Source organism: Lytechinus pictus, chromosome 10 (assembly GCF_037042905.1).
Source record: "Lytechinus pictus isolate F3 Inbred chromosome 10, Lp3.0, whole genome shotgun sequence".
NCBI classification, from domain to species: Eukaryota; Metazoa; Echinodermata; class Echinoidea; order Temnopleuroida; family Toxopneustidae; genus Lytechinus; species Lytechinus pictus.
The window spans coordinates 23832594-23849007 of record NC_087254.1 but is presented as its reverse complement, the minus strand read 5'-3'; the positions used below and the strand labels follow the sequence as shown (position 1 = coordinate 23849007).

Below are 16414 nucleotides of genomic sequence, written 5' to 3'. Positions count from 1 at the left end.
CAGTTTAGATTTGAAGGTCTCCAGTGATGGTATCATTCTTAAATATAACGGCAAATTATTCCAGAGAGAAGGTGCTGAGGCAGAGAAAGCTCGCGCACCATATGCTACACGTGTCTTGGGAGTCTTAAGAAGTTGCTGGTGTGATGATCTTAGGCTACGAGCTGGTGTATAAGGCATGACAAGGTCTTGTAGATATGTTGGTGCCAAACCATTTAACACTTTCCAAGTGAGAAGAAGTATTTTAAATTCTATATGCTTCCGGATTGGCAACCAATGTAACTTTTGGAGAATTAGCCTTGACTATATATACGGATCAAGGCAAATACCCGTCATGAGCCTGGTTTCAAGATAGCACCATACATGTAATAGCTCTGAAAATAATCGTGCAAATATTGACCCAACAATCAATATCGCAAATGCTCGCAGCGTGCAAAAAAAATTAACAATAATGACTTCCCTCTTGGAGAGCAAAAAACAAGCACAGTTCACTATTTACAGTGCTATTAAGCTGACAAGGTTCAGTGTACCATGGAGATCATTAGTACAATGATGTAACCCACTTTTAACAAAATTATTTAAACCGTTATCATTGTTTTAGCAGAGGCTGAGCTTCCCCTTTTCTAATTATTCACTTCATTGGATACCCGGCGTTCGTCATAATCCAGGATAGCTCGTCTAATTGGAACCATCTATCTATTAATAACACTTGAGCTCAACCTAATCCAATTAACTCAATTGATCTGGTTAGGCTAAAAGCTTTGCCATGTGCCCAACCACTTTTACTACTGTGGTAGCTTGTTTGATTAAAGTTATTTATACATGTAACTCATAAACCCTTTGATGAAGATGGCTGGCTGGTAATCGAATAGTCAGCTGAACAGTCTATATTAAAAGAAAGGTGTTTCCACAGACATCTATATTTTGAAATTGAATTTAATATCTATTTGTATCGCATGTGCTAAACATGACTGACTAGAATGCGAAATCTAAAATGGTATTCCAAGGATATCTTTGTCTAATTGTTGCTGTTACTATTACTATTTTTTATTCATTCATTATTTTTTTTTTTGGGGGGGGGGATGTTTGCTCAATTTGAGGGTGAAATATCATGCAAAGTAGATTTTACACGTAGACTTCCTTCCAATACCATCAGAGCATGGAAAGAAAGCAGTGATGAATAAGAAAAAGAATACCAATACTGCCAACAACAAAAAAAGAATAAAGCAATAAGAATAACCATTTGATAGAAAGCCTTGGAAAATGAGAAAGAAAGAAAGAAAGAAAAAAAAAGAAAGAAAGAGGAATAAAGGCTTGAGTTGTTGTCTCTAATGTTACCTTCTTGATATTGGCAGCATATTGTTTGGCAGCAATTTTCTCCACTGTATTCTCAAACCCAAAGAATGATTTGACCTCCAAGCTAGCAGTCTGCTCAAAGATTGTCCAGCCTGGGTTATCAGGATGTACCTGGATTGTAGGAGAAGGAAAGACAAGAGGACAATTATGCAATGATAAAAATATACAAAGTAGATCACACTTTTATAGCCCACTTCTTTCAATGTGAAGTTTAGATTTCAACAAAGAGAGTATTATGCGGCCGACATAAATCTTTAATTTCACATGACATGAAATTCAATCTCTGAAAGTGATAGTGAATTTTAATAGCCTGTTAAAGATAATGAGACCGAAAGGAAAATGATCATTTGATTCATGTCATTTAGGGTGCGTTTATCCGCCACTTTTTTACCCTATAATCATGATTCCAATCATGATTCAAATCACGATTCTGCAGAATCACGATTGCGTTTAGTCGAAATTGAATATAATCATGATTAGAATCACAAACATGAACTACGAAAAAAAGGGCGTTTGGAAAGACGTTTCTGCAGAATCACGTACGAAAATGTTCGGATAAACGATATCGTGATTTGAATCATGATTATATGACGTCATTGTGTCGAGCTATTTCCGGTTCTTGCCAAGGCGCGCGCCCCACGTTGTCACATCACATGTACGTCGCCGACCTCCAATTAAGTGTCCAACGTTGACCTATACTTCCTGGGTCAAACTGCGCACTGTGATGCGCACTGGATCGGTCCGAATCCGAGGAGAAACAGCGTTGGAACGAAGGTCGTCTAAACCCTGATTCTGTAGTAATTGTGATTCATGTTTGTGATTTGAATCATGATTCCAATCATGATTCAAATCACGATTCTGGCTTGAGGTCGGATAAACGCAGCCTTATTTCGAACTGTTAAAGCTATTTGAAAGGATAGAAGACATCTGATTTCTTGATATCTAGCTTGGGAGTTTTATACTTTATCATTTTGGAATGATCTACTAACAGACTTCAAAGATTGCAATTCTATATATACTTTTAAACGTAAATTGAAAATTTATATTTTAAACAAATATCTAAATGACAATTCATCGGCTCCCTAGACAAGTGTTCCCCTTAACTATTGTCAGTCCACCTTCCTTTGTTTTTTTTTCTTTTTGTCTCCTTCTTTCTCTCGTTTTTTTGATGTTTTTTTATATTAAAACAAGTTGACAATTACTTATATTTAATTAATAGGGAAACTATAAATTACAAGCTCTGCTTTTTAAATAGTTTGCCCGTCATATTCTCATCTTATTGATATATCTGTCTCCAATCCAAACGTTCAATTGTATAACATTTGTCTGATTTATTATGAATTATGGTGATGTATTGTATTATTTTATTATCAACGATTTACTGTCTTTCGATGGAGGTTACATTGTACAGTGTATTTGATATTTTATGAGATATGAAAATAAACCAAACTGAAACTGAAACTGATACTTATTCCACCGTATCGTTTTTGCTGGCTAATTTTCATGACTGGTTGCACTGTTTACAAACAACAATCACAGTATTGGTGGGGATTTTTTTACCTGATTGCTAAGAAAGCATGAATGCTTGTAAGCAAGCAACCAGAGGACTGACGGCTTAAGGTCCTCTCCAAAGGACCTGGTAATGAGGATTAATGCCTTACCAAAGGGCACTAGCGCATCAAGTGGGAATCGAACCCGGGTCACCGGAATACGAATCCCCCGCTCTACCGACTGAGCTATCGCGCCTGTTGTTTATTAACAATTGTGCATGAAAGATAGCAACTGTATCTCATTCTCTTGGATTTGTGTTAGAGAAATACTAGTCTGAATATTGCTGAATTTTATCACACCATATTGGCTGAAAATAGCTCTAGGAAACAACTACTGTACATTGTACAAGGAAATGGTAAAAAAATTTGAAAGAAAGGACCTATAAAAATCAATCAAAAGTTAAGTCTCTTGTGTCAAAGAAGGAAGTAGAGTGAGCATAACAGGGCTACATAAAATAATAGAATTGATAAATGTTAATTTAAATAATAAAATGCCACTAATATACAAGGCAACATATTTTTAAAGAATTAAAACAAAAAATTAAGGTTCAGCATGATTAAAGTGAAAACTACAGTATGTACATAAAACAAGGAGATTGATGATTGACTGGAAGGGAGCACCCCCCCCCCAAAAAAAAAAAAATCATACATTGTAAATAAAAATAAATAAATAAATACCAGCAAAATAAAACAAACAATAAGAAAAATTCTTGGCATCACCACTCACTATTTTTGAGCAGCCAAAACAAGGTTATCACCACTATTGATTAACATTTTTTGCATTATTAAAAAGAATCTAGCAAAAAAAAAACCCAACAAAAATGGGTCTTGGGGCCAAAAATCAAACCCCCACCCCCTCCCCCTACCTTGATGTGTGGCTGGATAGCACACATCTCCATAAACAAATGTCATCAATATTTTATCATTCAGTCTTGAAAATAAAAATGCACAATACAGTGTGATAATTGATTCTAAAGATTACTCAAACCCATTCATCTCTCAACCCAAATAATATCAAATGTCTTCTTTAGATAGACAAAATCCAATGTACTGTGTACCAATACTACAAGATATCAACACGTAGGCCTTCATCATACATGATGCACATGAAAACTAATAAAACAATAGCATGGGCTATACACATGCCCAATATCACTTTACTGACATTAATTACCCTCCCCTGAGTCCCCCCCCCCCCTCCACCCCCTACTTCCCCTCCATCTTTTTTTCTCTCTCTCTCTCACACACACACACACAATGAATGAAACAATTTCATTCTAAACCCTTAAAGTTGAATTAAGAAGACGATTCCAAATATTGAGATATTTGCATTAATAGCAACCTTACAACCCCCCAAACACTAAGAGGTGATTCGACCCCCCATTTTCTTTTTTCAAAATAGTGAATTTGAACGATTTATCCCTACCCGTTTTCCCTGAGTTCGCTCCTGCAATGCCTACCGAGACGGGTGTTCTTTGACTGTGACGTCACCGGGGGGTATTCGGTCCCGGTGTAGTAAACAAGGCAGTGCCGTTTTGTGTACAATGCACGTACGCCTTCATATTTACTTTTGTGTCAAAACTTCATTTTATCGCTATTGATTTTATGTGAACGATACTGAAAGGAAGTAATAATTATTCAAAGACATATAGTCATTAGTATATCCCTACATTGTTAAAACCGTTCTTCTTTGTAGCGATTTTATACGATTTTAATGCCTTGTTTTCGTTCGGGACTGTGTCCGTGGCGAAACAAGTCATAATGGAATAAACTGCAGTTGAAGTTGTATCTGTGAGCCGGAGAACTTGCAAAGAGGAAATGATTAAAAGTATATGTATGGCCGTACTATTATTCCTAATATGTAATTTCCCTCAGAGTGATACCATAGACCCTAAAGGAAAAATTTCAAGGCGAATAATATGAAATTTGATCGAGATCTTCTCACCAGTTGATAACGTAGCAGACGTGTTATTATGACATATTTATCCGCGTGTGACGCGGCTCTTGCAAAAAACACAGTTGGTTGCGGAATTGCTTTATGCCGACCGGCCGCCCGCTCCGGCTCAGCTAGCTGTCGAGCTACCGTACTATACCGCATACCTTTCTTGCTGTCTTCAACTCACTTGCGAATTGCGTTTGTATGTGTGACGATGACCTCTAGTGTAATTAAATATAGAAAACAACTCGGAAGGCCGAGAAGAATAGTACGTTTGATTCAAGATTGTTCTGTGGAATGAGCTATGAGTGGAAATGATCCAGAGGATATAACAAGTGGAATGCCTCTGGCCGTCTCACCTGCATCACGCGATTCAATATAGCAGCAGTGCTGATTTTGAAAACTACTATAACTCGCACAAGATGTTCAGTGATACTTGGTTACTCTTATTTCCACGTTTTATGAACTAGACCAATACACTTATAGAGATATGATGGCAATTCAACAAATACCCCCAACGTGGCCAAAGTTCTTTGACCTTACATGACCTTTGACCTTGATCATGTGACCTGAAACTCGCACAGGATGTTCAGTGATACTTGATTACTATTATGTCCAAGTTTTATGAACTAGACCAACACACTTTCAAATTTATGGCTGTAATTCAACAAATACCCCAATTTGGCCAAAGTTCATTGACCCTAAATGACCTTTGACCTTGATCATATGACCTGAAACTTGCACAGGATGTTCAGTAATACTTGATTACTATTATGTCCAAGTTTCATGAATCAGATCCATAAACTTTCAAAGTTATGATGGTAATTCAACAGATACCCCCAATTCGGCCAAAGTTCATTGACCCTAAATGACCTTTGACCTTGGTCATGTGATGTGAAACTCATGCAGGATGTTCAGTGATACTTGATTAACCTTATGTATAAGTTTCATGAACTAGGTCCATATATTTTCTAAGTTATGATGACATTTCAAAAACTTAACCTTAGGTTAAGATTTTGATGTTGATTCCCCCAACATGGTCTAAGTTCATTGACCCTAAATGACCTTTGACCTTGGTCATGTGACATGAAACTCAGGCAGGATGTCCAGTAATACTTGATTAACCTTATGGCCAAGTTTCATGAACTAGGTCCATATACTTTCTAAGTTATGCTGTCATTTCAAAAACTTAACCTCAGGTTAAGATTTGGTGTTGACGCCGCCGCCGCCGTCGCCGTCGGAAAAGCGGCGCCTATAGTCTCACTCTGCTATGCAGGTGAGACAAAAATGGAGTCAAAGACAAAAGGAAAGAAGAAAAAGACGCCAGGGGATCGCTGCATGGTCATGAACTGCGGGTCGACATACCGGTACCAGACCACTACTGTACAGTACACTCAATGCCTGGGTGTTGTGTGCGTTGTGTGGTTTGGTTGTGTGTATTGTATAGGCGTGCAGCGCGCGCAGAGCTGAGCTAGCCGCCGGAATTACTTTCCAGCTACTCACTTGATGGAACATCGTGATAAAATAAATGAGAAATAGTGAAAATATCATTCAATAACTCACTGTTTGCAATCTTACATCATGATTTAAGAGTTCATGATAGTTATTCATACTGTTTTTTATACAGGAAAGTAAAGATTTGTACATATACGATTCCTATTTGTTTGATTTGAGTTGCTTTGAAAAAAAAAAGTAAAATCATCTTTCTCTCTCTGCATAGCATTTCTGTATTATATCCGGACACCTCTTATACTAAATTCCCCCCGGTGACGTCACACTCAGAGTGATTTTTTCTGTACACTCGTCTCTCGGGCTCTGACAGGTGGCTAATTTCATAGACTTTCAAAGCAAAATATCGAGAAGGCAGAGGACTTTTGTGACATGCTATCTGTTTGAACAACTGATATATACTATATATTGTGTGTGGAACCCATATTTATGGAAACTCACCCCCTTCTTAATTCAACTTTAACAATTACTGGTACATTTACAACACGTGCATAGTATACTGTACAGTGTACATTGAAGGCCTACAATTTCCATGTACATGTGTCACTGCTTATTGTACCTGCTGCTTTTATTAAAGTTTCATTTTTTTCATTTCTTTTTGTCACTCCTGTACATGTAGCTAGTATTGAAAAAAAAATTGTATCATAAAATACAAAGAAAAGAAAAGAAAGGACCCCCCCCCTCCCTTATGGTCAAACTTTGATAATAAAATGGCAATGCTCCCTATATACATTAGCTAGTATTGACAAATTATTGTACCACAGTGGCTATACTGTAACTACATTGTACATCTAGCTAGCCCAAAACCAACAATAATTTACCAGAAAAAATGTTCTCTGTATCAAAATAGCCATAATAGTAATTTGGTCTTCAAAACATGAAAATTTGAAAATTAGCTTATCTTAAAAAGTAATTCTTTTTCTCATACTGTCAAAATTTGAGGTAAGGTTGGCTAAGATACAAGAGTTTCTTTTCTTCTGCATAAATTCATGAGTTTGTGTAGACTGTAATTGTTGATTGATTTTGGCAAGTTATCATTTTAAAGCTCTTAATTACGTGCAATTATAAGCTCAATAAAAACATAATATTTCATGTTGGGCGACTTATTATTTTTGGGGTGACTGCCTGGTCACAAACATGCTTGCATTTGACAAGTGATTCTATACAGATATGCAATATCAAAACTAAAATTCTTCACACCATGCGATTCGTTGCGATACAAATTTAAAAAAAATTGTAATAACATTTGGGATGAACAGTCCAGCAGATAAAGTCTTTATAGCGATCAGAGTTAAGAATAACAGTGAGAACTACAAAAATCGAAATTCAGTGTAGTTCGAGCCTTCTAGTAGGAATAAAAGCAATTCAATTTCAAATTGTAGTGACGTCATCATCAGCTGCGACTTGAAGCCAATTTGGAGTCTTGGACTTTACTCTGACCACAGGGCTTTAATACCACAAAGCAAAATTAGGATTTCATTGTCCCTAACATAATGCCGAACTTCAAATAAAGTAATTTTACTACCTTCAAATTTAATGCAAAATGCGATATTGTGTCACATCGGATCGCATAGTGTAAGCTTGGCTTTATTAAATGTACTGTACATGTATTATATTGAAAACTGAATATTCTACAAAATTCTACTGCCAGATGCACAACCTCATTCCATCCCATTATCGATTGGTCATTTCCTCTCTGCCTGATCAATCAAAAGAAGTGACCGAAAGAATATTTTGCCCTTTCCGATCCATGCCATTGATCAGTGTGAAATTGAGCAATTACACTCTACATATACAGCTGAATGCAAAAGCATCTGGAGTCTGGATACCGGTATGTATGTCTTCACTGTAGATGAAAATATGTATATTGACAAGAGTTTAATAGCACAAAATGTGTATGATCTGGCTGCTTCTGGCATCTATCACCACTTCTAATTTCAAAGAGATATTCACCAAATACCTCTGAAATTGATCAAAGATACATGTCAACTTGTATGTTAAAGATCTCGTTTTTTTTTTTTTTTTGGGGGGGGGGGTTGGTTGAACCCTGCCCCCCCCCCCCCCATCTTTCTCTCCAACTTAATGATTTTCTATAAATTTCACTAGAGATCACACAGATTGTGTGAGACCCATACAGATGCTGTGCTATTGTACGATGGCACCTACGGTAATTACAATTTAACAATTTAAATCTTCGCATCATCGTACAGGCTGACCACCCCAGAGAGATCATGCAATTAGAGGGATTATCAGTTTATAAACCATATATTACATGTATGCAGCCGCAGGTCTAGAGGACTTTCACAGGGTGCGCATTTCAAAAATTTGACAAGTAAAAAAAAGGTCAATGCTCATCTTTACGGGATCCCCAACATCAAAAGGCATTCTGCATGGTGCATCAATACATGTAAATTGTCAAATTTTCCGCCCCTAGCCACACCACAACCCCCCCCCCCCCCCCATCCATGCCTGCTATGACAATGTACATGTAAACCGGGTATTACAAAACCCAGATTGAGAAGATGTACATGTACGGTATGTTTAAATACAATCATTTACAACATAGTTTGAAAGCAATCTGCTGCTTCAGGTCATTTGATTCCCCCCCCCCCCCCCCGGATATCTACATGGAGTTACATTTGTAGAGAAGAGGGAAAACCCAAACTAGGATTGTACTGGTGTGGTTTGCACTGCAATCCTGTTTTCCCTGAATCAAATAGGCACACCCACACGAAGCATATCACATCACAGTGCTACTGATCACTGTTTACCAAAACACTTCATACAGCTAGAACTCAGTTGCAGGTTCTATGTAGGTGAAATGTCTTGTCTAGAATTCTCTGACCTTGGGCAATTCTGCTGTACATGCATGACAGGAGTGTAATATTATATTGACAGGTACATAGAGTAGGCCTATTATATATTACCATCAGGAATGCTAATACTCTATAGGCCTGCAATAGCCATTTTCATATTAAATCGAATTGAGTTCATCCTGACTTTTATTATAAAGAATTGGTCTCTAAAGGCAGGAAGGAAATCTTAAGGATGTATATCAACAATCATTTCAACGCTGTTAGTTGTTTTCAAGGGCAGTATTTGGTACCATACTGTACATGTTTTTAGTAATCAATAATGGTGCTTTTTTATCTGAGAGCTTTATCATAGTACCCCTATCATCCCTACCCCAGCCCCTGGCCTTGCCTGATATATATTATGAAGCTGGTTTTAGATTATTCTTCCTGAGCCATGATGGTCCATTCAACTGTCCATAATCACACCAATACATGTAATCATCATGACACCACCCCCCCCCTTCCCTTCCATCAAGTCTTCCAGTCTGAAACACTTTCCATCCTGCTCAAGTTGTCTACATCTTCTTATCCTCAATCTCATCAACTCTTGATCACAGGTTCTACATTACTTCTTGCTCAGCCTCAGAATGTCTTCACACGTGTCATTACAGCACTATTCCTGCGGTAATGATGACATTAGAATGGTCGTATTCTGGTCTGTGTGAAAGCACATTATCGGGCATACAGGGTTATCTAATAATGCAATTTTGAATGACAGTTTCATTTTAGGTGTACTCCAGGTGTATTCCAGTCATACTCTTCTCCTAAACTACTGTATTCGTAAATGACTGCTCTTCATCATCAGGATTTGAAAGGTGCAGATTAGACTTCCATGGATCTTGAGACTTCTTCTCACAAAAAAATAATAAAGGCGCCAATTATCCAGTTGCCTATTCAATGGCGCATAAAATATATTTAAAAAAAAACAATAAAAGATATACAAAACATACAACTTGTTACTTAGTAAGAAAAAGGGGTTCATTAATCCAAACATTTGTGGTATTACTTTGAAAACTTATTAATTCATTCTAATAGGATCTGTGAAAATTAGCAGCTCAGATACTAACCGAGTATGTGCATCCTTCTAAGATCCCAATACGTGAAGCGAATGTTTCATTCCTGGCTTCAATCTTCAGCGTTCTTCCTTTCATGTCAAGATTATTCTTCTGGATAAAATAGACAAACTCTACACCAGCAATCTATGAAGAAAGAAAGACAACAAATTTAATTGAGATAGTTGAAGGTGGGGGGGGGGGGGGCGGGGGCTATAAATTTGTCCATCCAAGGATACAAAATTGACATAAGAATTTCAAAGTAGCCCAAATATACGACATAGTATATTGAATAAACCAATTTCGTCATAAATGTTTGAAACAAAAAGGAAAATGCTATACCTTGTACATGTACATAATAATGAATTTGTATCAAATTATCGAATTAAATTTGTCATTGATAACTTCTGCATCTTCAGTCATTGGGCCAATAAACAGTAAACAGGAAGAATGGTATCAAAAGACAAGTTCAAGAACCCCAAAGCTGTTTACAAATCCTGTTCTCAAGTTTGGATGCCATAACAAACCAGTAATATTTACTTTACAAAACATCACTATCATGGCCCGGATAATCCTATCGGCTGATTTTATTTTATGACTACACAAAATAATCATTCATTTAAGATAAGAGTTGAGAGTAAGGTGAACAAACTTCAATCCAGAGTACAATTTACTCTATGGATCAAATTATCTACAGGTCAATAGAACTTGAAATTATGATTGATTGATGATGTTGACAAGACTATCCATAAAGTCAGATGTTTCTAAATGCTTAAAAGCAGGAAGTATCAATGTTGAAGTAGCTTGTTTATTTCTTGATTTCTGTTCCTACTCTTATTATTCTATATTCAAGTTTGATAAGTACTACATGTTGTATTCTGGTAGCTAAAAGTCAGCCTGTCTTGATAGTCATGGGTTTGTGATTTAACAGACTTTATGAGAACAGAAATCAAATCCATTTTTTTGTAAATGTATGTAAATTGTGGGGGGGGGGGCTCACAACTATCCTGTACAGATAACCCTTTTTTGGTTACCTAATTCAGGCAAAGACAGAGGTACATGTAGTGATGCAGGAAGGCCTACCTGGGAAATACAGAACATATGTTGACGGGTATTTTAAGTTCATGTGTAGTTGTCAAATATTTCATGAAAGTCTTAATGTTTGATGCTATGATTTCACATTTACATAAAAAGTACAGTACATTATCGCTGTACCTCATGCAGCCTGTGCCTTTACTTTTTATTAATCAGAATTTCTTTCACATCAGTGGAGGCCAAAAACAGCAATGAAAGATGCTCATTTACATGTACAAGCACCATACATGTATAACATACAATGTACAGACATGTATATAGGTCAATTGATTCACATGAATTACAGTAAATAAGATGTGATGTGAGTCATGTTAACGTTTTAGGACGTTGCTGGGTAACAAGATCAGTATCTGCTATTAAAATGTTCATTACGCATGTAAGTAGGATAAAGAAAAACACACCACTCACAACACAAGTTTTCAGGAATTTGGATATTGAATTGTATTTGTATGCAACCTTACCCTGTCCTACATAATTATGTGGGAGTATTTTTTTTCTATTAAAGTAATGAATTCGGGGATGTCAATCATCTTTGCATATTATGACTTGCAAAACAAAATGTCCATCTAATGTATGGATAAATATCCACCTACAGATAAATTCTTTGAATACCCCTGTATATAACACCTACATTTACATGTAACAATAGACCAGTTCGTAGTTACTTCATGGGCAATTTGGCCAAATGACCTTTCATTTCTTTCATTATGATCTAGGCAGATTTCAAAGCAAGATATTATGTAAGCATGCTTTACTTAGCAGAATGAAGAAATTGAATAGACCAGAATAGCACACAAATGAATGAACACTATGAAGGTATTTGTTGCATTTCTACTTTGAATGCATCTTATAGCATGCTGTACAATGTAAACTGAAATACCTGTCATTGTGGACTCATTGTTGTTTTTTGTGGATGTAAATGAACAACACAATTCAAAAGAATATATGAATAATCAAGACACTATTAAAAATGGAGCTCATCTCATTAAATTTTAAACCACCATGTCGCTTTAGTGCCCATGACCTTCCTCTGATCATGCGCAGAGTAGAACTACGAAATGGCAAATTTTGTCACGTGTCTTTCCTCATACTCGTAGCACCCACATGTGTTCAGTATCCCCCCCCCCCATTTCTTCAAAAATAATAAAAATGATAGCGATTTCCGCACACACCTTTTTAAGTAGATATGGAGCATCAGGGTTGAGTTTGCAGCGTCTCTCCACTATATGGACAGCGCCATCGTTACTCTTGAATTCTGACAAGATCTCACTCCCGACAAAGATTGGTATCATCTTGCATGTTGGAAACCGACGGTCATACGCCTGTACATTGTGCAACCAAAAAAAAAAGGGATGAGATACAACTAAAAGTAGATATCCATGGTAACATAAAACAAATTCAACTCAGCAGTCTCCTATACAAAGTTTTGCTTGGCTTCAGAAAACAGTTTAAACGCACGAGTAACAGAGGTGATATGTAGTGTAAATAACGGAATACCTTTAAGTACATGTAAGTGTTCTAAGGACCTTCACTACAAAAAATATAAACACAGAGGAAGGGTACTAAATCTAATTAGAAGTTACATTTTAAGAAAATGAAGAAAATCAATACAGATCAGAATCCCAGGGGGGCCACTTCCATTGACGAGTGGATACCATCAGAGCTGCCAACATTGGGAAGATAGAATCCAGTAGATTTCGCGGAGGTATGGTTTTGTAAGGGAGCGGCGGAACGTTGTCCCACGGATGGGAGTTTTGGGGAGCAAAAACACATTAAGAAAAAAAACAACATTTGATTTTTTAAATAATTCATAAAAAACTGGATTCAACAAGAAAATACCTTTAATTGTCCAGAGGGGGAAGGGGCTGCAGTAGTGGTAAACATACATGGTAAATGAGCTTGCCTGGCCCTGCAAAGACTTATAAACTCTTTGTGGCCTGTTTAAAGTCTCTGAGGGATTCCTGTGAAAATTGTCACACAGTCCCATTCCGCTTGAAAATTATCTTTATACTTCGAAAAGTATTTTGTCGTCTTGGTCATGGATGATTCCATCTCCATGATCTCCATGGTCACTGACAATGCGATTGTAGTGTGGATGAATCAGGACAGGGCATGCTTCGCACAGGCACAGCTCAGCCAGCGCCAGGCTAGCTCACTCCCGAAAGAGAAAATGTTCGAATCCGATCAACCCAAGTGAAAGTAGGGGAAAAAATCTCCACTTTGCTTCTGTTCTTCAGGATTGTCAATAAAATTATTCCTGAAAGTAATCCACTTGTTAATCCCATGATTGATCCACAGTTTCAGCTCGAATAAGGCGCACACAAGCTTACGAAAAACGCCTCGCAGACGCAGTGCTCGTGGACTTCCCTTTTCCTGGCGCGCGCGTGTAGGCCAGGCAGGGCTGGCTGCGCCGGGGAGCATCGGGGGAGCATGTGCATGGAGTGCCGCTGAAGTGTTTCCGTCGCACACATTGCAAAACCCGGAAATAAATGACTTGTTAGACTAGTTCACCAGTCGTTCAGTAAAATTATCTTCATTTACATTGGAAATCAATGTACGATTATACAAAAACTGGTAAAAGCTACTGGGTAAAATGAAAATGTGATAAGGAGTTTCCACGTGGGTGTTAGGGAGTTGAACATGCTAGACTCGTAAAACAGTCGTTTGTATGAATTTTACAATTTAACAGCTAAAAATCCTGATTATCCGGGAGATTTTGGCATGGGGTCGGGAGAACGGGAGATTGGATCGCAATCCAGTATTCTCCCGCAGGATCCGGGAGACTTGGAAGCTCTGTACCATGCGCGACCATGGGGTCTCGAAAAGCACCCTAAACACGTATTTTCCATATTCTGAAAATGCACCCCTTAACAAGTATTGGCGTCTGAAACCCTACCCTTAACAAGTATTGGAAACAAAACGATACTCCTGGCAAGTATTCCCTGAAATGAACCCCTAAACAAGTACAGCAATATTGTATTGTTATGTCGATCATGGGTCCGTCGGTCGTCGGTTTTACCTTTACACACCATTTGGTTTAATACGGCCCCACCTTCCACACCTCGCGCAAATCGGACTCTAAACACGTAGTGTTGGGGCAAAAAGGACATCCTTTATAAAACATTTTAATTTTGTTTTATCATCCCGCAAATTTGACCCTAAACACGTAGCTTTCCTAGCGAAATAGATACCCTTTTTTCATTATTTTAGTGTTTTTGACACCCTTATCACGTTACCTACGTAACGTGCCCTATCTTGAAAAAGACATCCTTTTTACATGTTTTTTTGGTCGCGCATGGTATCCACTTGTCAATGTAAGTGGCCCCCCCGGGATCAGAATGCTTGAATGAAAACTGTTCAAAAATTCACAATTGAACCCGCCTTTTTTATAGTTAAACCAAAGCACCCTAATAGCTAAAACCCACGCATAACAGTCATCATAGACATTATAAATGTATTTTAAAAAGGAATATCTTGAACAAGAACTTCTCACTCCTTCATAAGAGTAATTAATATTCACCCTACACATGGATGGAGGTCATGGTTTAGGGGAGACCGGGGTTAGTTGGAACATGGGGTAAGTTGAAACATTGTAATTTTCTTTAACGTCTTTAAATAAATTTCTGCAATACTGCCCTCAAGTTATTGTCATTATCAACAGCCATCCACCATATTACAGACAACACATGTGCAACAAGCCTGGTGAAGTTAGAAACAAATTTTTGTTTTTTGACCTTCTGAGTAAATTTTTTCTCGTTCAGAAATGTTTGATTATCTCAGAGAAGTTTATAGATCAAGTTGGCCAGTTTGGGGGTATAATAGACACTTATACCAAGCTACAAAATGAGGTTATTATTATGCCATGGTCCCTTTTTTGTGCTGTAAGCTTATAAACGTAAAATGGGCCTCCGGGGTTAGTTGGAACAAAATTGAAGGGGCTAGTTGGAACATGTTCCAACTTACCCCAAACACAATTATGAATGAAAACATTGGATATGAGAAAAAAAAAAAAAAGCATTTCACACTCTTCTGAACATGTATTGTATACCATGCTTGTTTTGTTTATCAGTTACATGTAGGTCTGAGTGTGCATTTAAGGCCTATTGTAGGCACCTAATGCAAATGTTAACCCTTATCAAAATGGGGGGGGGGGTCAATTTGAGCCCCCCTCAAGAAATTTCGTCACTACGCCGTCGCACGAAATTTTTTGACTACACTGCTAGCTGACTTTTTACTTTCAAGTCTTGCGCATCATTTGAGACCAAATTTGCGATGCCTGTGTGTGCGGTTTCAAAATTACGCAACAAATTGTATGTGCATGTTCGGACCCAAAATTGTTCAAAAACGTGATTCCATGTACAAGGTCAATGCAAATTGTGTTTTTCAACCAAAAGTCATAAATGTATGATTATTTTTTTACTTTTGCTGGTTCAATTAGATTCATTTTATGCTATTTATGATCGCAAAAGACTCCTGACAAAGTCCATCGGAAAAAACAAAGTTCGAAAAAACAAAAATACAAATAAAAAACAAAAAATACATAAGAAATTATATTTTTTGGTGGATATTTGTTATAAATGTGAAAATTGATACTCTCACCAAAAATTAGCATTCTACTAGCTTAATAAATAGAGTTAAAGGCAAAAACATACCCAAAAAAAATCAGGATAATTTTATATGCTTATTTGCATAATTAATTATAAAAAAAATATAAACAATCAATTTTTGTCTTAAAAATTTGATGCAGAAGTACATGAAATTGCTGACAGTACACTTAATTGCATGTAAACTCAAACGCACCCAAATATGCAGAATTCTACTACACAGTCTGCTTGCGTGAGTGGCTGTATAATAGAAAACATAAAGTTCAACGAATCCACACTTTAATATTTTGAACTTGAATAAGATAAAGCAAATAGGCTAAAACCATGTAATATTACAGTTCTAAGTAGTTTTAGTATAATTCTTAATTGACCATGCAGTGTTCCAACTTACCCCATACCATGTTCCAACTTACCCCGATATGGGGGTATGTTGGAACGTTTGCGATGGTCTTGTTCAAGG

General features: G+C 37.2%; 1 long non-coding RNA gene across 1 annotated transcript; it reads right to left on the bottom strand.

Moving 5' to 3' along the window:
* Positions 1-520: 520 nt before the first annotated feature.
* Positions 521-12672, bottom strand: LOC135155860 (uncharacterized). The gene is made up of 3 exons (XR_010294982.1): positions 12523-12672; positions 10271-10402; positions 521-1464 (listed from the first exon to the last, which is right to left on the bottom strand). It is a non-coding gene; the product is annotated as an uncharacterized LOC135155860 (long non-coding RNA).
* Between the last annotated feature and the right edge of the window lie 3742 nt (positions 12673-16414).